The sequence below is a fragment of the Aythya marila genome (assembly GCF_965140915.1).
Source record: "Aythya marila genome assembly, chromosome: 4".
Taxonomy (NCBI): Eukaryota; Metazoa; Chordata; class Aves; order Anseriformes; family Anatidae; genus Aythya; species Aythya marila.
In genome coordinates this window covers 37,813,096-37,835,027 of record NC_139045.1, presented here as the reverse complement: position 1 = coordinate 37,835,027, position 21,932 = coordinate 37,813,096, and positions in this window count along the sequence as shown.

Here is a 21,932-nt window from a genome sequence, read left to right as displayed (position 1 = left end):
TTTTTTTTTTTTTAATGCTTTTGGCAGGTGAAATAAAAACATAGCTTTCTAAGTGTTAGGCTGGGAGGTTTTTGAATGAAGAATCTAAATCTTTCTCTGCCCCTTTACAAGAAAGGCAGACAAACAGAAAGAAAAGTTGCTATTCCTTTAATCAAGATTTTCCTTCTTTTCAGATTAGGAACATGATGGAGGAAACAGTAAAAACTGACTATCTGATCTGAAAACTGAAGGAAACTAGATAATTTTTTTAAGAGAAGCTACCCCAGGTAGTTATCAAAGCTGCTCTTAAGCATCCTCTCTACACACACACAGAAATCTCAGGCAAAAAACTGTACCCATTCTGCAGCAGGTGTATATAAAGTTCACCTCTTTTCACTAAAAAATAAGGAGAAGCTTAAGTGAAAGGAATAACCCGACACTAAGTAGTCTAATACACATCTAGACACCAAGTAGACACAAATTTTAACATATATAGTTGGGTGCATGGGTATTTTCCCCTAATATCATACAGAGAATTAAAAGTTTTATCTATTGCATTTATAGTTATTTTCTGCTTCATTCTACAGCTTGTTGCTTTCAAGTTGTTTTTATTTAATTTTTTTTTTATTATTATTTTTTTTTCAAAATGAACTGGTGTCTAAGCAACTGAAACTATATGACAAAATTAAACTTATTGCAAAGCCAGCCACTTCCTGGGGAAGAGTATTGTAGGGAATAGAGACACTAACACACTGTGAATAAAGAATGACATGTTTCCTCTCATTTATAGTCCTAACAAGACTGACTTCTGAGCTTACAAAAGGATTTTGAAGAAAGGTTGCAAGGAATAGCATTAAAGAGATACAGATTTATACATTTTAGAAGGAAAACTCTCATCTAATACAGAATAAAGACATAAAGGAAGTGGAAAACTAAAAATGTTCTTTCCTTCAGAGGTACTGAGAATCTTACAGGAAAATTACATTATAATGTTTATAAGAAGCATATACAGTCTTGGTCCATTTACTTCATTAATTTATTATAACTCTGTAAACTCTATGGAATATCTTCCATTTAATTTCTGGTAAAATCTAAACTCCTTCCAACTTAAATGTTTTAAATTCTTTCATTTCATATTTTCCATTTTTATTTCTTTCACACTGAAGAAGATTTTTTTTCCTCTTTTTCTGTATCATTTTTCTCTTTGTTATTCTTTTTCCTCTTAATCATTGTTCCCAAGTGCATCAGACATGAACACACCCTCTCCTATAGAAATATTTATTTATTCATATTCTGATCAGGACATAAAAGTACCTCAAATCATCTCATTAGTTAAGTAATGGATGGAGAAATGATTAGACTCCGGTCAACGTGGAGCAAACAGATATGAAGTATAAAGGTGATTTGACTCTACTGATCTGCCTTGGAAGAAGGCAGTCAGTGTTCTGCAGATGCCAGTTCCAGTAAGTTCGCTAGAGATAAGGGTGAAAATTCAAAGTTTCACTTCGCTTACTAGTGCAGCTTGTACTGTAAAGCAGACTGAGACTTATGTCATAGCTAGGAAAATGAGAAAAAGGGATGAGAACTATACATATTGAAAATACTGTTCTAGGATCATCAGTAGTATTTCAACATTAAGTGGAAATGCTGTTGAATCTTCAGTTAAATTAACTGCAACCAGAAAAGTTTAACACTGATGCTGGATAATAGTTGTGCATTGTGCCTTGAGGAGGTGGGTTGAGTCAGCCTAGTAAACTGACCAACACCCAGGAGACCATACTACTGTGAAAGACATTGATGAGCTTCTCCTCCACATGTGCTGCTCTTTTACATAACTGTTTTTCAGGTTTTTGTCTGCCTTGATTCCTGCAATCAGCAGGAGATATATGGAAAATATGCTGAAAACTTAGTACATATATAATTATAACAAAAGCATTTAAAATTGGAAATAGAAGTTCTATACTGACAAAAACATAGATGATCAAAATGGAAATGGGAAAGACAGGAATATGAATGAAGAAGAAACTTGCCCCAGGTCTTGTAAGAAAGCTGTTCTCCCCAAAAGCTGACAGCTGTTCTAAAAAGTGGACAGACAGGACTTCTTATTACATATCGTACTAACTACATACTACTCAGCATATGTCTGCTCATTATTTTTGCAGTGTACACGTAGATACTTTCCATGGAAAGCAAGTTTAATTTTTCTTTTTTAAGTTTTATTTTAATATTGAGTTTGTATAGGTACCTTCCTGTAGACACCTAGGTGTCTTCCTTGCCTTCATCTAATGGTACAGCAAAGTGTTCTCATTTGAACATCTTAGAATCAGAATCATTAAGGTGGAAAAGACACCCACATCCCTAAGGAATAGAGTTGTTTTCCTGTATGGAAATTATATAGTAGTGCAAAGGACCAAAAAATGGGGAGCTTTTCTCTTCAGACAGGATCTACTCTGCCCTGTGCAGCATGCTATGTGAAAATCCACCTGACTCTGTCTGATACTGCACAAACATGGCATACTCAACATCTGAAGGGCCATGCAATTTACTTTCTATCAATATGCCTCTCCTTAATCTGTCCTATAAAATCAGTTACTTTATTGAGCCATATGTTTTTCACCCTTCCCTACTGAGATCCAGAAAAAACCTTGCACTCTCTCTCTCACCTCAACTTTCTTTCTCAGTATAGAACTCCATCTAACAAGTAATCTCACAAATAAACAAGAGAATAAATAAAGAAATGGCATCATGCAGGTTAACACTGCTGTCCTTAACAGCCTTGAGCACTAAATTATGCAATTAAAGTCTAGTGTCTATGAAACAAATCATCAGAGGTTAGCCAAACCTGGTTATGGTGAATTCCAAGTTTAACCTTCTAGCATTTGCATATCAGACTATGTATGCCAAATCTACCCCAAAATGGAAGACAATCTGTATGATACAATAACCATAAAATGGATTAAGGTTTTTTGGAGATAAGTAAGGTTTGCAAGCATCAGGTTTTATTCTTAGTGGATTTTATATACGAATATATATATATATATATATATGTATATATACATATATATATATACATATATATATATATATGAATATATATGTATAACGATCACACTTTTTACAGAAAATGATAATAGAATTTAGCATCAAAGATGTCAGGAATGAAGACCACATGGTTATTGTGAGAAATAACATTTAACCTTTCTCTTGTGGCTGATGGAGGCCAATGCAGTATTTTATTATCAACATTGGCAGGTGATTTATTACCACTGTTTCTACTCCAGTAAAACCACATTAGGCTGTGCTTGATGTATCATTTGTTATCTTCAAACTCCCTATACACTTTCTGCATGCATAATCTCTTTCTTGTAACACACTTGAATGGAAAATGGTAAATATTTAAGTCATGATTCTATATTCATCAAAAGCTTAGGGGCTGAAATACAGGATCTAAATGGATTGTGCCAGACAATACTTGATGCTGACATAAAGTTTATGTCTTGCAAAGAGTGATGTAATACTTCTGAAACATCAGCCATGCATAATAGCACATGCAGGTAGATTCAGAGTTGACAGAAAATAAATCATTAACAGACTTCAAAAGAGAACAGAATATTATAGAATTAATTCATGGCAGCTATCACAATGCCATTTGCTGGTGTATCAGTAATTTTTACATTAAGAAACCTATGCAAAAACTTTTCAGAAACAACTATAACAAAATATGTGCTTGGATTCCTTGGACCGCAAAGGGATTAACGAAAAAACTTCCATTAACTTCAATAGGGTTAGGGGTTTATATTGTTTTTAATAGTCAACACATGTATTACTCAGGTATTACTGGAAATATAAAGTTGCCTAGCTAACTTTTCTAGTCTGTTCTTGTGACTACCTTCATATTCTTCATATATTCACACAAAACAATTCATAATTTTATAATTAAATAAAAATGTATCACAGGATGTTATGAGGAGCAGAGCATGCCAATTTCTGGAGATATATCTTTTTTGGTGTTCAGAATACTGCCTAGTAGTTACAAGAGTATGAAACGGCAATTCTTGTAATTTTTGCATCATTATTTGCACCTGATTTGACTTTCATCAAACAGCATCATTACATCTTCCTACATTTGTCAAATGAGGACCTATGACAAACTTTGTATTCAGTGCAAGGAGAAAAGTACAAAAAACATGTTTTCAATTTTGCAACTTGGATGCAAAACCTTTGTTTTCAGCAGCTTATTGTAATGTACACAGCAAATAATGATTATTTTGCTAATTAGAAAAGGTATTTTATTTTTGAAGCTTTGTCTGTTACACATCTGAGTTGTAAACTAATATGAGTTCACCTGACTTCTCTGAAATCCCAAGTCAGAATCAACATTGAAATCCACCCACATTTAAGAATTAAAATGCTTATCATTAGTAATAATATATGCATACTTAACTGAACCGCTAATTTTATGATTCGTATAGACTTCAGACTGAGAATTCAGTCACATCGCTCTAAACATACATTACACTAAACATCCTATTCAAAGGGAGCTCTCAGTGCCTTCTTTTCTTATGAAGAAGTACAAGAGTCAAATCAAGGGAACAAAAAGATATCTATCCTCTTAGTCAAAGTCCTTTCTTATCTTGCCTAAATTTTGTTGTCGGATATGCAAAGAAAAGGCCAGGCTCTCCTCAAAATGTTCTAATGTGCTAATGTGTTTATTGGTGCAACTGAGATCTCATAGAGCTTTCTTATTTTTCTAGATCTTTGGGATGAGTTTTTTTTTCTGCTTCTGTGGGAAGAACTCACTAGAGAACCTAAAAACTGAAAGGAAATACATAAAGCTAGAGTAGGAAAGCAAGAGGCCATAGGACTAGCCTAAAAGTGAAAGTGATTTCTTGATACATTAAAATGTTATAAGTATTATATCATGTCTGTTGCTCTAAAGAAAAGAGTAAGGCAAAAAGCTGAGACTGTGATATAAAATAAAGGAGAATCTTTCAATCCGTGGGAAACAAACAAACAAACAAACAACTGTAGGAAATATGTTAGGAACCAAGGTCCTAATGTACAATTGCATTGCAAATTTTAGTATTACTTCACCAAGTTTATTATCTGCATATAAAGAGTGAAACTTTATAAAAGCCATCACATTTCTGTGGACATTTACATACAGTTTCTTAAGGAAATTAGGTTTAAACAAATGTTTTGTTTGTTCTCTGCTTAATAGCTTCTGAATCCATTGAACAATTAGTACTTCCTCCAAGAAAAAATTGCAGCATGCTACCCACACTATTTTTCCTTTAAGTCTGCAGTGTGAGGTCAGGTATATTGTTAAAATTACACATGGAAGAGAAAGATTAGGAAAACTATGTTGAACAGAGCTCATATCTTATTAGTTATGGAGTAGCCAACCATGAGACACAAAGCAAAATGCAACTATCTTTCATAAATTTCATTGCTCAGTAAACTACTTGTCTATTCATATATATTCCAGGAAAGTCGGATGAAGTGTTTCTTAGTTTGCTTGAAAATATGTAATTTATCATCTTGAGACTTAAGCCTTTTGTCATCTCAGTTCTGAAAGATTAACTTTTTTTTTTTTTTTTTTTTTTTTTTTTTATCTCAGGGATTAAAGTTCATAGAGTTAGGTAAAACAAACAAAATGCAATGAATATTGTATTGTCTAAGAAATAATTCCTTCACTTCTGGAAGTGTTTAACCTTTCCTAATAATATAAAATCATTTGTTGTTTCATTAAGTCTTACTTGATAATAAAGACATATCTTTTTATAAATAAATAGTCATTAAAATAAATATTATTTTTTTTTCAATGCCAGGCAAAAATATTCATTAGACTTCCATGGTTATGAAAACAAAAACAAAAACAAAACAAAAAAAAAAAGAACAACAACAAAAATAGAAATCAGAGGACATTCCTCATTTAACTACCACTTTTTTTCCCTATTTAAACTCTTTATTTTATAAAGAAAATATGTGGGGGGCAAGAACTGTGTCTGACTTTTTTGATGGCAAGGAATTAACTTTCCACCTTTTCTTATTTTGTCTTGCTTTCAAAGGCTTCTACAGATATACATTGTTGAATAACAAGAAAACTTCAAAAACAGAAAAGTCTCTTACCCTTGTCAAACCGTCTCCTCTGTTTGGAACAGTTCCTACTACACCACATGCATGTACTATACTTTGCTTTGAAGTCTCATTAGATATGTATGAGTTCATAGTTTAGCAAACTGTTGAAGTATCTTTTTCAAAAGCTCTGCTTTGGCAGTGTGATATTTGACTAAGTAAGTCAATTAAACTGAAGAAGATAAATTACATTCCAAAAGAAAGGTACCATTAGATAACTACCACATATTCCTAGCAATTCATTAGAGTGCTCCTGAGTTTATCTTTTTCAATTTAGCATGCAAGGTAAATGTGATACTAATGAAAACAACACAGATTATTTATTCACTTAATCAATCAGCTTCAAACTTTTGAGTGACAAGATTATTTAAATTAATTGAACTTTGTCAAATCCAAGCAAAGTGTAAGCATAGGCAAATCTTACCATTCTATAATGCAGCACACAAAGAGCTACTATGTACAGCAGAGATTCTAGGGAAGGCTTTGCACATGACAACATGAAACAAGCTACTTTGTTATTAAAAAATAGATCAGCACCATACCTTCCTGCATGCTACATTGAGAGTATTAGAGAAAACAGAAAATATATGTAGTTACATTTTGAAAATCAGAAGAAAAATAAATCTCAACTTCAGAAAATACAGCTTTGTTGCTTTACATGAATTTACTGCTGCATGTTTCATCTCAACATCAAGTGTTTTTAACTTAAAGCATGGATATATTTTTGAAGTAGAAGAAATCAGTCATACACACTTATCTTGAAACAACCTGTTTTACTTGTTTAGGAGAAAAAATAGCCTAATTATCTGCAAATGAATTCAGTAACTGAAAAATTTATTGACTATCATTTAATAATAAGTAAAACAAAAAGAAAGCAATCTGGTGTAGAGCCCCATTCAGCTGTAAGTGTAGGTACAAGTCAGACTAAATTCTAACAAGACGGATTAAATTCATCTCACTTGTTATCTATTCAGAATAAAGCTGGAAGAAGGAAAAAAAAAAAAAAAAAAAAAAAAAAAGAGGAAATTCTTCTTTATCTTTTTTTGGTATAAAGAACTTCAATAACTTTGAAGTTATGAACTCCAAAGGTTCATAACTGTTTCTCATATGTTCTTGGTGCAATGATTATTTCCTGTGTTTCAGCTATAAAACACCACATCTGAGTTTTTTGAATATTTGTGACCCTAGCTATCCTTGGACTATTTTTTTTTTTTTTTTTACATTTGCATATTTTTTCTACAGTTTTGAATGCTTCAGGGTTTTTAAAGCTGTTCGTTTTATTTTACTTTATTGTCTGTAGTTGTAATTCCCATCACTTCTGCAGATTTCATCAGCAGTGATGTTGCTGGAGAGATCTGTGTAAATGTCACCCTTAGATGCTGGCCTTTTTAAGATCAAGGCTATAGTTTACAGTTCAAGCATTATGAGGAAAAATGATTATGCCTGAGATAACTCCACAATAATTATGACAAGCTTTGAGTTTTCTGTCTGTTACCATGTTAAAATACAGATTTATTTATTTTTTTTTTTCAGAGAAATAATAATTTCAGCTTTCCCAACAGCACGCAACACTACGAGAAAGCACTGTCCTTCACATGGTTCATGTTTAGCTGCCTAGCATGAGTTCTATGTAAACAGAATATAAATAGAAGAGAATGTGATCAAATGAGACTTGGCTCAGCCACATAAAATAGACTGTATTGCTGCCTTTGAATAATTCAGATCAATTCCATGAATTAAAAACAAAACAAAACAAACAAACAAAAACATTAAGGGAAAGAAAAGACAGCAGTTCTACAGGTTGTTTCATGCTGGATATTTAGTACTGGATATGAGATTACCAGATGACTCAGTCACTCATTATGACAATAAATATTCACAGAACACGGGGATTGCTGTCTACATAGACCACAAGTAATGATAGCTACTGGAGTGATTCACAGCGGTCTGCCTTCAACATAAAATTTGGAAAGCAGATAATCACTTGGTTGGGAATCCCCTTCACTGATGAATATGCTGCTTAGTTCACTTCCCTGCTGAGTTATTATTAGATGGCATATTGTTATCAAATAAATAGTTCACTTTTCAGCAGGAACTATCTATCATTGTCATATGAATCAAGAATCAGTGAAATTCACTTTTTACTCTTATGTTCCCAAACAAAAAGGCAATACTGACTATCACAGTGCAGATTTTCTGAGCACATGCTGTGAGCAATTTCCCCCTCTACTAGGTAGGGACAGTAGGAGACAATAACACATAAATGAGAGGAACAGTATATAGGGAACCTCAGAAATAGGCTGATGTCTACCTGAACTATCTGACTATCCCAGTTGCCTCTGCAGATGGAGCAGTAAGACGGACTTTCTGATCCCAAGAGCCATGCAAAACTGTGATAGGAATTACTTCATTTGCACTGAACAATATGGCAAAATACAATCATTAATACCAGGTAAACAAATGTTCCTTCTCTTCTTTTGCTAGTGAAATACACATTTGTGTATCAGACTCAGAGATGCTTCAAGGTAGCATCTGCTCAATGAGTTATATTTCCATAAACTGCCTAACAAAGATATTTGGTTGATTATAATGAAAGCTTAATGAAATTTACATGAAAGAATTCAAAGCCATAGCAGTTCAAAGTCTTTTTGCCCTCTTTCCAGAGCTATAAAAGTAATATAGAAATAATTCAAACAAAACAAAGATCTTAAATACCATTTCATTAATAACTGATAATAAAAGGGATTTTTGATTTTTGAGATTTGGTGATGGAAACTTGGAACAGTTGCACAAGTAGCTGTATATGTATATATATATTTATATATGAACAACCAGAATATATATACATATATATATAAAAAAACTGAATAAATATATATATAAATATATATATACGTATTTATATATATATATAACATGCTTATGTTGATAAAGTTATTATATTGTCATTTTTTGTGGAAATCACTATTTTTTCCCATGTGTTTCACTTGCATAACTCAACATTTGCTTTCTACTCTATCACACCTGAAACTCACTTCAGCTCATAATTCTCATGCACCTTTACTTAAATTTGTCCTCACTGTGCATGTTTCCTTCCAAAATTTACCTGGACAGTGCAAAGAAGAACAACCATCCTTCTATGAGCAACAGGTAATATCTCATCTAACTGATACACTTGCAAAATAAAAAGAGGTCTTTGAAATTCTCTGCTATTGACAAAACATTTTCTTTCTGATCCTTAGATTTTCTAAAGCTAATGTTTGTATACCTGGACAAATGAGGAATAGCTGACATGAACATATAGAAATATGAAAAAAAAAAAAATATAAGAACAACTTTATATTTTAATAGCCTTACATGCTTTGAATTTTTAAACTGAAAATACCCTGGTCTACCTTCAAGTAGCTTATGGTTCTGCCAGTTGGACTGTTGTGCCCAGATGATCTGGGTATTGATAAAAGTGCATGATGGATAGATATGAACAGATGTTTGGGCTAATTATCTCTAAAAAGGTGGCAAATTACCTTTACAGAACTGTGCTAATAGCAAAACAGAATGCTACAGCAGCCTGATTTTAACTGATTAGTTTCACAGTATACTTTCATATTACCTAGTCATTTAAGAGTTGTGTATGTTACATGTAGTCAGACAATATTAAGCATTTTATGACCATATATAAATATATATATAATGAGCATATAATGTTACTTCAATTTATCAAACTATTAGTTAACATTAAAATTTAAGAGCCTCATCCTCCATACTACATAAATTGTAAATCATATTTTATGTATGTTGCACTATAATTTCAGATAAGTCTTATAAGGTAATAAGTAATTCTGCTGTTGAAAAATTGTCAGCAGAACTAATAAACGTATCACTAGATAATATGATATGATCATATATCGTATGATATATGATAATGTATCATATATAATATATCATATCATATAATCATATCATATAATGCATCAAAATATCATATGATATATGATAGAAGTATCACAGGATAATATGTTGCCCCCCCCCCCCCCCCTTTTTTTAAATAGGCTTTCTTATAATGAACCCTGTTCTCCAGACGGAAAGACAACTTGCACATGATCTGCCTGTTCTTGATCTTGAAGTACCTACTATTTGTATTTAATAAGTATAAATTTAACAAAATATGTGAACAGCTCTTTCCAGCAATTAGAAACCTAATGGAATTGTTAATTTTCAGAGAAAGCAGAACTGTTTCATATACAACCTAGACAACTTTTCCTGGACTTACAGTTTGGAATATAAGTACCTTCTTTAAGGATGCTTAACTGAGGAAAGGTGTGCTGGGTAGTATGATTTCTGATCCTTTTTTGACTTAAGAGCTAGCTACACTCCAGCAGTGAAGTGTGGAATTATTCTGTAAAGTTAAATTGTCTTGTTTTCAATGAACAGATAGGCTCACCCTCAAACTAGTTTTAATTTTGTCCACCTTTCAGAGAAAGGAAGAAGACAGCATAGAGTGTGATAGGTTATGTACACCATGTTTTCTGTCTGTGAGAAAATTAGCCTGTGGAGAGAATGAAGAACAGACAACAGTCTGCTAATATGTATTTATGTGCTTCAAATTTCCATGCCAAAACAATGGATCATCTAGATACTTTGATCATGCCTGCTTCCAAATGTTTGATAACAACAGAAAACAATATGTGATCATATTGTGCATGTCCCTTGGTGTGGGTTTCCTACATGACTTCACTGGACATGGATACACTCCAATACAAGAACATTTACAGTTGTTCAAGTATGAAGAAATACAGCACTGTAGATTAATTTTAGTATTTATGTTGTCTGTAAGGAAAATTAGGAAAATGACTAATGATTCATAAAGTAGAAGAAAGTTCAGTTTTGCGTTCTGTAGACTATGGAAACAAATAAATATTAGATAATTTTTCAAGTTATTTCTGAAAACGCTTTCATTAATAATTAAAAGGCTATGGAAAGAAAAAAAAAAAAAAAGGAATCTGTTCCTTATGAAAGCTTATTACTGTTAAATGAATAATGTATGACTGACTAGAATTTTTTTTCTTTTACTTGTATGTTTGCTTACATTTATACATCTGGTATCCAGCAGAAAAATGAAAAAACCACATGGCAACTGAGGGTCTCCAGAGGAACCCAGAAGGTCACATATTGACAGCTATGGCTGTCAATACAGCCATAGCTTTGAGTTTGAGTTTTAGAAACTGACTGTATGGAAGAAAAGAGAAGTAATACACCATGGAACACTGAAAAGATGAGAATCTGAGATATTTAAGGAAAAGGAAATTGTTTGGACATAAGTGTATTTGTCATTCTCCAAAAGGCCAACTATGTTCTCACTTTGTTTTGAAACTGGAGTATTATTTGCATTTTACAGGTCTGTGACATTTCACAGATTATGTGTCATGTATGTGAAGTTAATACTTTATTTTACAATAAAATACAATAATTTGCTACAATAATTTGTCTAGCAGTTGAAAGAATTTCACCTAGGAGATTTTAGGATTAAAACCAACGTAGCTAAGAATAAAATATTATTAAATTATTGAGGGTCTTTTTCAAGAGTCCTATCTGCGAGAGGAAAATAAACCTGAATGTTTCTTTCCAATGAAAGAAGAGCCAAGGAAAAACTGAATGTTTGATGGCAAAAAGTGATCTCTGAGGGCCTCTAGACTCCTTATTTTTGCTCCTTATATTGCAAAAGGAAATAGCAACCTGGGCCTTCAACCAGTGACTGATTTTATTGACATTTTCCTTCTTTCCTAAGTTCCACAGGTTCTCTCCACACATCAAACAACCAGCTGCTTCTACTCGCTTTGGAAAAAAAAAAAAGTGAAAAAAATCTCAGCATGCACTTTTCATTCTGTCTTCCATTCTCATCCATCTTCATACTGTATGTTTTATCCTAAACAAAACACTTATTGAATTTTTGAGATTGCTTTCTATCTCACAGTTGGATTTTTATACAGAATAAAAATTGGGATATCCTACTTGCAAAATACTGCGCATGCTCTATCTGGACTCAAACTTTTTTAGAAACAATCAGCAAGAAACTAGCCTGTTTTTTCCACTTGTCACATGCACTTGTCTTAGAAAAACTTAATGATGAGATTTAATTATGCAATACCAATTATTTCTGTATCAATTTGCCAAAACAAATGCTGAGTCTTACTGCTTCCATGTGCAATAGCTAATAGGTATGGTATCCTGTATTTACCTTGTGGGTAGGCAGCTCCTTAGAAAAAGATAGACTGATAATTATGTCAATGTCATTCTTTCATCTCTTGAAACCTTCTGAAGTGAAAAGTATAATTAGGATGACAAATAAGGAAAGGCCATAATGGAAAGATGCCCTTATGCAGAGGTAATTGTTGATAAGGATGCTGAAAGCAATTGAGTTCATATGAAAAGATAATTCTCATTAGCAAGTAAAGAAAACATCTTATTATTTCCATTCCAATACAGCCTCGAAAAAAAAAAAAAAAAAAAAAAAAGTAAATAAAAAACAAATCCACTAGAAATGCCAAACTCCCACAGACTTTCATATAACCTATTACAGCTTTATTTTTCAGTTATTAAAACATGATCTGAGACTATCGGAGATTGAATTGAAGTACAAAATCTGGTGGTGTTATATTTGGGGGGGGGGGGGGGGGGGGGGGGAGGTTGCTTGTTGTTTTTTGTTTTTTTCTTCAGCTGTTGCACTGAAGTCCTGTTAATAGTCTGAGGTACTCCAAAGCTGGTAACTGAGTGCAAGTTAACTATTAGTTGTCCATCTTCAAAATAGTTTCTAATAGGTCATTTATGATGGTAGTTTCATGCAATAATCAGTTTTCTAGAAGTCTCTTTCCAGTTCTTCAGCACAGCAAAGCTTGCATTTTGCATCGTTTGACCTTAAGCCCACAGGAAATTGTTCACTGAACTGCATAATCTATTGCAAACACTTTGGATGCTCAACTGTTCTGTGTTGTAGATCTTCCTGCAGAGCAATGTTGAAGAAAATGGCTATAATTCATTGCAAGTATTGATTACAATTGACTCATTAAGAAGGAAATCAATTCCTCTGAAGTATATAAATTGAAAAGCTGGGAAAAAAACTGCAACTGGACATAAAGGGTGTTTTAGTATTCATGGAACACTTAATATCAGATTCTGAGGAATTAAACTAAAACCTTTTTCTACTAGAAAAAAAAAAAAAAAGAAAAGAAAAAAGTTTTTTCCTAATGCTCATGATTCCTATACTGCTAGCATCTGACTCTTCACTATGGATTCTGCATTCCTTTTTAGTAAAAAGCATGATAGTACCTTGTACACTGTAGTATTATTTCAACAAATGTAGAGTGTTTTGAATTCCCATCTCTTTTCAAAATCCTCATCAGCTGGTAGAGTAAATATTTCTCACTCTGTCTTTTGCCCACATCCATCCGGTGATTTTCCACTCCGCATTTAATATTTCATGTACATGTATGAGGTAATGAAGTGAATATATTTTCAATACACTACAGATAATTGTAAAATATTGTTAGGAATGATTGCAATGTAGAGAAACCTCTAACAAAAATGAGAACTTATTTTCCAAGAGATGTTTTCTATAACATTTCTAAAACAATAAGTTTCACTGCTTTGAGAACTTTGACTGTATCTTTACATTCCTATGCAGACATATCTTCTTTTTAGTTATATACACAGTAAGGAATCAAAGCTCTTCAATGCTAAATAAAATATATAATTAAAACATAGCAAAATATTTTGTTCTACCCCTAACTTTGATGAAAGTCTGTTTACAGAAAACAAAGAAAGAAACAAAAGAGCCTCTCACATTTTGACATTTTCAAATGAACTGTGGAATCTTTTTGCTCTGACTTTCTAAAGGTTAAAAAAAAAAATAAAAATAAAAATCACCCTGCTCCTTACCATCCTATAACTGGTATGCTGAGCAGAGTTTTCTCCGGTCCAATTAATTAGCCTCTAGTTCAATTAATTGACTTGTTCTGGCAGAGCCAGCATAGGTTCTGCCAGAAGTCATTTGGTCTGTGGAGGGGTGCACAGGGGTTGTTCATTCAGTTCTATCTGGAATCTTAAGGCCTAGTCATCACTGCAAAGAAATGGAAAGAATTAATTCTGAGCAGTGACTAAATGCTCCTGGGTAACTATTGGAAAACTCTGAATAGATTGGACAGAAGCAGGGAGGCCACAAGCAGTAATGCAAAAACAGATTTGTTTTGAGTAGCCATAATTAGGGGGTTAACCTAGTCTTTAAAAGATTCAAATGTCACCAGAGCCACTCAGCAGATGCCTGACAGAGATCTCTTTATCCGTAGGAAGCCCTTTCTTAAGTTGCACAGAAAACCAATTGGAAGGAACTCAAAGAAAGTGGAAGTCTGGAAAAAGAACTAATGTTAGAGACCAAACTAGGCAATACATTTGGAATTTCAGCTTTACTACTTTTTTTTTTTTTTTAATTTATTCCAATCAAATTAAGTTGGCCACTCTTGTGACAGAATGAATGATACTTGTCTGTTATAAAAATGTAATCTGCATTTATAGTTTTTAACTTCATCCTACTTTTCTTATTCAATTCCTTTAGGCATTGGTTTTGTTATTTGACATTTTCATTCTCTTCTGTCAAGGCAAGGCCTTCCAGCTTTGTGTCATTAGTACATTTCATTCACGCCATCCTTCTTGTGTGGCAAGATAACTAATTAAATAACAGAAGATTTATTCCAGTAGCATTCCTGCAGCCCTTTCAACACAACCAGTCGCTGCACCTGATTCATCCAGTTACTTACATCCTTACAATTAACACGCCAATCAGTATTTTCTCCACTTCAGTTAATATCTCCCTTGTGACTATTAAATGCTTCTGGGTTACTCCTGCAGAACGTTGAAGAACCATGCATGGAAGTGCAGAGCTTTAGCAGCAGCTGCTTTTTCTCCCATCATAAAATGAATGACTGAATAATTTGCATCAACTGTTTTTTTGTCATGAGGAATGGACTTTCAGTAAAACGCAGTACAAGTCCATAGCTACATAATATTATGTGGGCAAGTCTGTTGCACACAATTAAGTTTAATTTCTATGATTTGTTTTTCCAAACAGCAATAAATATCGAACTGCCATGGGAGTAGCAGATTTCCGTAGGCTGAAATTGTTCTTTTGCAACAAAATGAACCAGAATAACCCTTGGAGGATCACTCCATACTTTGTGACATTTATGTCAAAGAGAACCATATAAAAGATTTATCCAGAAAAAAAGGATCCGTGCCAGCCCTTCTTTTTGAGAAGCTCTCTCTGGCAACTGTTGCCAGGGCACTTGGGCATTTCACACAGAGCATTTCACCTGGGCAAATCCACTGGAGTATTTCTGCATTGCCACCCATCTAATGTGTCCATTTACATCTTTTCAGATATTTAAAAACTATAGTTTTTCTGAAGACTGGCTTCTACATTCACTTTGCACTACAGTAAACAACACAGATCACCCCTGAAACAGACCTGCAAACAGGAGGAAGTCATACTTCCACCAGCCTTTACGCTCTTGTCATACAAGTTTCCGCAAAAGAAACCTGATCGTTCTGCAGAAGAAACCTGACCAGCTTTCCCTGTTGCGTGGCACCACAAGCTCTGATGGTAATCTCAGAGGAGGGCCACTGTGAGCATAAGCCTATGAAGAACACAGGAGCAGAAGTACGTAGCAGCTGCTTCCAGCTGTTGCAGTATCTTGTACATGCTAAATGTGTGCAACATGAGGCACACAGCCCTGCGGCAGAGAAAAGCGTATCAGCTGTGGCTGCCCTGCCAATCCACTAGGCCTTGCAGCACTGTCTTATTCTTGGTACCATTGTTTAATATATGGCAACAAGCATTCTTTTTAGAGTTGGTTTCCTGTCAGCCCATCCAGCTGAACGGTCACATTTTGCATACAGTGTAGACCAAAAAGTCATGGGATGAAACAGAAGTGGAAGAAGATAGACATTACATAGTATTGGGGCAAGCCAAGGTAGCTTGCATTCTGCATTTTAGTCTCTTCAAGTCTAGATTGCGGTTTGGTAGCTGCTATAAAATAGCTTATGTTAAAGAGTTCCAATCTTCTCATCAGTAAGGCTACAACCTATGTTTATACCTGCTGATGGCTTGCCTCTATACATTTGCTGGTAGGTTAGGATGAATGGCTTAGGACAAATACAAGCACAACAAAGTAGTAGAGCTGAGTTCAAAACTATGGTTCTTCTACTATCAGGGTAATTTTGTTTCCTTCAAGTACATTGCAATACAATCAACTTGTTTGCTTGAAAGTTTACTGCAAGTATTTAACTTTTTTCGTTTCAAAATCTTAAGACCTTCTGAAATGAAAACCAATGAATCTGTATCTAAAATATGTTACAAGAGCAGTAAAGCTTGTTCAAGTCAGAAATATTTCAACGAAGCATTTCTTGTTTGAAAAGATGGCTTTTTGCTACATACAACTTCATTTTTTAGGCAGTTTCTCAGTTTCAGAACTGTGTCTTATGGCTACTTGAGACATGTGAGATTTTTATTTTTCTCTTCCAAAGTTTTACAGAAATAACATTTATAGAAACAGATGTACAGAAAACCAGTTCATAATCACCATCGTGATACTACTGTGATAATGTAAAAACAGAAATATTTTCCCTGAGTCTCCTAGATCTATGGTTAGTCTGCTTAATATGAATATATTCAGGACACAGAAGAACATATTCTATCCTAGCTCAGCAGTTATGTTCATCCCAAAGTTACCAAGAGACTGAAGAAGTAAAAATTTTATGGTCAGTATGTCATCATGTTTGTGAGAACCTACTAAAACCACTTGTTTGACCCTAGCATGGACTACCAAATAACCAATAATGGGAAATTCAATTCCCAAACAAATGAAAAAAAATACAAATAAAAAGATAATAGTAAACTAAAACTTCAAATTGTGAGGTTCTGGACTGAGAAAAGTAAAATTTCACATTGGTATATGCAGCAAATCTTTTATTTGACTAATGAAAATGTTTCAAAATACAAACACAGCTAAATCAAATAAGATGCTTTTGTATGGCTTGATGCTTTTGTATAGCTTGACAACAGTTAGGCTTCTATGAGTTTATAGAGAATTTTAAAACTTTTTTTTTTAATTTATTAAAATAAAACATATCTCATTTAAGGTATGCTTTTGACATTGTACATAGATATTAGTAAGTTTGCATTAAGTTGAATAAACTTATGATTCTACTGACTTGACATTTAGCTATAAAGCCAGAACTAGGGTCATGATCTTCTCACTGCATTACTACAGTGATGTTAGACTTTGGTTATATCAGCATAATTCTAGTCAAACACAATCTATTTAGGATGCGTCAGGAACTGTTTATTTTAATTCTGTTCCTTTATTAAACATACCAAGTTGAATGACCTTTGTTTTGATTTATTTTCAGCAGCTCTCAAAGAGAATTCCTGAAAACCAGCAGTGGTTATCCTTGGTTAATTAACTGAAATTCATCATTCTCAAATACTGGACAACCAGTATAGCCAGTCAGTCAATTTTGCTATGGTGAAGTTCCAAATGTGAATGGACTTCATGTATTTTAGGTATTAATCTATAAAATCTCAAACAGTATTTTCTCTTTATCTACAGCTTTTTTACTGAACAATTTCCTGCTGCATAGCGATAGTGTAAGTTTTTACATCCTTACTTCAATAAAATAAGACTTTTTAGTTGAATTCTAAATTAGGTTAAACCTGCAGAATACATTGTAAGATACATAGCGAAGTTGACATGGTGGCAAACAAGAATGCTGTGGCTTCACTGGAGAGACACTGATGGTTGACAGTAATGGTAGTAGAAATATTTGCCCTTACATAGAAGACTTTGGAATAAAAAAATAAATAATAATACAAGTGGTAGAAAGTTATGTAGAATAGTGATTAGGAACTATTCTAGCTGGAACTATCCAGCTTACAACCTGGATATTAGTCAAACAACCACATCAGATCATAGGTAAACAGCAAATTAAGATTGCTACGCAGTTCTTCCCAACATACACAGGACTTCCCTGTTAGAAAATCAGAAGTGTAGTAGATAATTGAGTCTCTTTGCAAAGTGCAGCCAGGACTTTCAATTTCAATACTGGAATTTCAAGAAGGAAGAAAAAAAAAAAGATATCTTAATATACTTTAAAACAGTGACCTGAAAACCTGGAGAAAATAGGACAGGAGAGCTCTTTTACATTTCTTTTTTCCTCCTTGTTATTGGTAGTATTTTTTAATTTTATTTTTTAATCTATTTGGGACATTCATCTACCAGATGAGACATTCAGGGCACCCATCAGGATATCTCCAATTGAATTAAAGTAAAGGGTTGATATAAAGAATAATTGCTCCTGAACTGTGATCTGTCAAAAATTCATTGGGTTCTTTCATTTTCATATTGTGTTTTTTTTTTTTTTTTTTCTCTTCAGAACAATGAGTATTCATATTTTTATCTAACATTATAACCACTTTTTGTTGTTGTTGTTTTAACTTAAAAAGAAGACAAAAACCCACAAAAATCTCATCTGTTTTATTTTGTCTTGTCATCTGTTATTGGCATTAACTAACTCTGAAGAATCCAATCAAACAAAACAAAAATATCCACAACTACAAATTCTTTGTTTTGAAAAAAGCCATTTAATAACCATACTATACAGTTATTAGATTATTATTATTATTATTTTTTTATCCTTATGCCATAGTCTTTCGTATTTCATAATAGCTCACTTCAGGATATAAAACTATATCAGTTCAGCACAGACTTTTAAAAATAGTCATTCAAGCCCCAGTGCATCTAATTAAAGTTCATTACAGGTGAAACTGTAGATGAACACAAGAACTGACGTGAAGTGACACACCAACTATTAGATCAGTGTTCAGATTAAAACATGTGAGATAATGAGTGCATTTTTCAGTACCTCTAGTTGGAAGCTCAAAGCAAAGCTGAAGTCCTTACGATTAGTCCCTACAAACATGTATCAAATCTGCTAGTTTCTCTCCTGAAGAACGCTGTTTCTGTTCATGAAGGCTGGTAGCATGAAATGAATGTGCTCAGAGAAGTGACCCTGAAAGTCTGGGTGTCAGTACACACAAATTCTCAAAATGCATTTTGAAAGCCTATGAAAATTACCTCTACCTTTGTAGTGCCTATACACACACATCTCAAGGCAGACCACCTCCAGTAAGTACTTCCAGCCTGCCCTCAGCAGGGCCTAAATCTTTTGGGAGAAAAAGGTCCTCTGAACTCTAACAAACTGTTTTAGACATGGTCCAGCAGATTAGTTTCCCTCCCACACATTGCATTTTATCTTCAGGGTTTATTTGGCAAGTTCATTCTCTAGATAAGTTTCCTTGAGAGAAGTTTCAGAACTGCTGTTCATAGGGGTAATTTGAGGACAGATTAATAAATAGCCCTGCTTCTTATTTCTTCTTTCTCTTTTTGTCTAGAAAAACAGTCTTTTTCACAGAGTGCTAAGTATCAAAAAGTGAAGTTCTGCCTTTGTTATTCATTTTTAAGAGCAAGACCCTTAATTAGCCAATCTCTCTTGGACATTCATTAGACACTCGCATTGACTTCTTAAGTGAATGTAGAATCTTTGGCTTAAAAGCCCATGTACTAGCCCAAAAGACAAAATATCACACAGAATAAATGTGTAAAATGTGTCTTTTTAGGTATAATGGAATCAAATATATTAATACTCAATCTTTAGACCTGAATGATAGCTTCAGTATATAGGGTGGAAATGGCAAAAAAAGTACCTGTGGTACAAAAAACACTGCAGATCCCAAAAAGAAACTGATTTCCTGAGTTGGAATTGAAGCTTATGCTACTTTGCTTTGACACTGTCACCAGTTTTCCAGGCAATCAAATTTGCTTTGGACAACTATAGCTCCATGAAGTAATGTTAGCATAACATGAGCTTATCAAGTATTTTAGACCTAAAAAGCCACGTTTCTGCTTATTTTGAAGAGAAGTGTTGGTCTGGGTTAGTCAATTCTATTTATTTGCAAGGACTCTAAAAACTGAATGCAGCAACATTTGGTGTTGAAATAATTAGGATCTCTGAATCTGTATGATGGCTCTTTAGTGTCAAGGGGGGTTAGGGGACAGGTGTGTGTTAACCAGAACTTTCTCTTTGCCCTTTCTCTGGAGAATTAGAGCTCTGAAATGCCCAATATTTGGTGTTAGTAATACATCTACAATCAAGGCCTAAGGGAGAAGAAAAAAAGAGAGAGAGAGAAAGGAAAAAAAGGCAATTGCACTGTCCCAATACTGTGAAAGATGAGCCCATGATCATTGCCAGTTATTCTCTAAGTCAAATTCTCTGTGCTTGAAGAGCCATAAGAAAAGCTACTCACTGAAGCAATGAATTCTGTTCAGCACATAGCTGAAATTTTGAAGGAATTGAATAGCACTACAGGATACAGAAGCAGAAACACAGGAGTTAAACTGTAACTATAGTTGCAAGCTTCAGTGTATTTCAAGGTGAGCACATTTTTCCATGGTCAAACATATCAAGAGCTGCTCACTAGGAAAATAAATGAGGTAACACCTTGGTCTGAATTATAAGCATGGCTAATGACAAGCCTGCAAAGGTCTCTTTCAGAGTTGTAATTAGCTCTGAACTCAACCGGAACCTTGTGGCTTCTTTCAGACAATGTTAAGAGATGCAGCCTCTAAACAGACTTCAGGCAAATGAAAAACAAATGCAGTCTTATATTTCAATGAGTCTGCAAATGAATTCCAAATTTCAGGAGCTTGCAGCAGAGTAATTGAAGTCACAGCTATTTTAAAGATTCCGTAATGTAGTATCGTATAAAATAAGCATCTGTATTTAGGACTTTTTCCCTTCCCTTTTATATCATAAAAGGAAAGTGTATTTTACCTTCATTAACTACCTTTGAAGAAAATAAGATAAACTCTATCACTCTCAAGAACATGACTTTTACCACACAGATTAAAACAGTCTGAATGTTACCTTGTTCTCTTTATAGTCTGCTTTACAGCTCCCCAAGTGATCTCATTACTACACACCACTGAACTATATCTGCATGTCATTAGGTGTAGTTTAGCTTTCCAGTCTCTAGAGGTCTCTGCATATCGCGTTTTAGTTCACTGATAACTGCAGGAATTGCATCTTGAAGGTGAGGCTGAAGAACTGCATGAGAAAGGTCTGCTGGCACCACACCTGACTGACAGTGCTGTCATGCAAATTTAGCTCTCCTACTCATTTATAGGAGCCAAAGAGACAGAGAGAGACTTATTAGAGCATTAGCTAACACCACTATTGCACAAATAGGAACATTTTTTTTTTTTTTTTCCTTACACTTCATAAAATCATAGCCTTAAGAATCAGCTAGAAATAGCTGAATTTGGTGATGTGCAAGCATGGCTGCTAACCTCAGCTGCCAGAAATGCAATTTTATACTCTAACACTGGCCACACCACCTGGGTATTAATTGCTTTCCTTTCATGGCTTACGATTTTTGGGGGAGTTCCTCTTTATGATTTTGCTAACTATAAGGTGTTTCCTATAGTTTCCATGTAGATGCACATGGATATAGCACAAGTGCTATCCTCCACCTGTGCTCTCATCTCTTGCCTAGGAGCCTGCATTCTGTGTATTGAATATGTACTGATTGACTCTGTGCTGATGTTTGTATCCATAATACAGGATATTAATCCATAATAAAGTCCTCTCAATATCTCACACCAATTTTACATTCAAAAATTAATCAACTCTGTCTGTAGACAGATAAGACA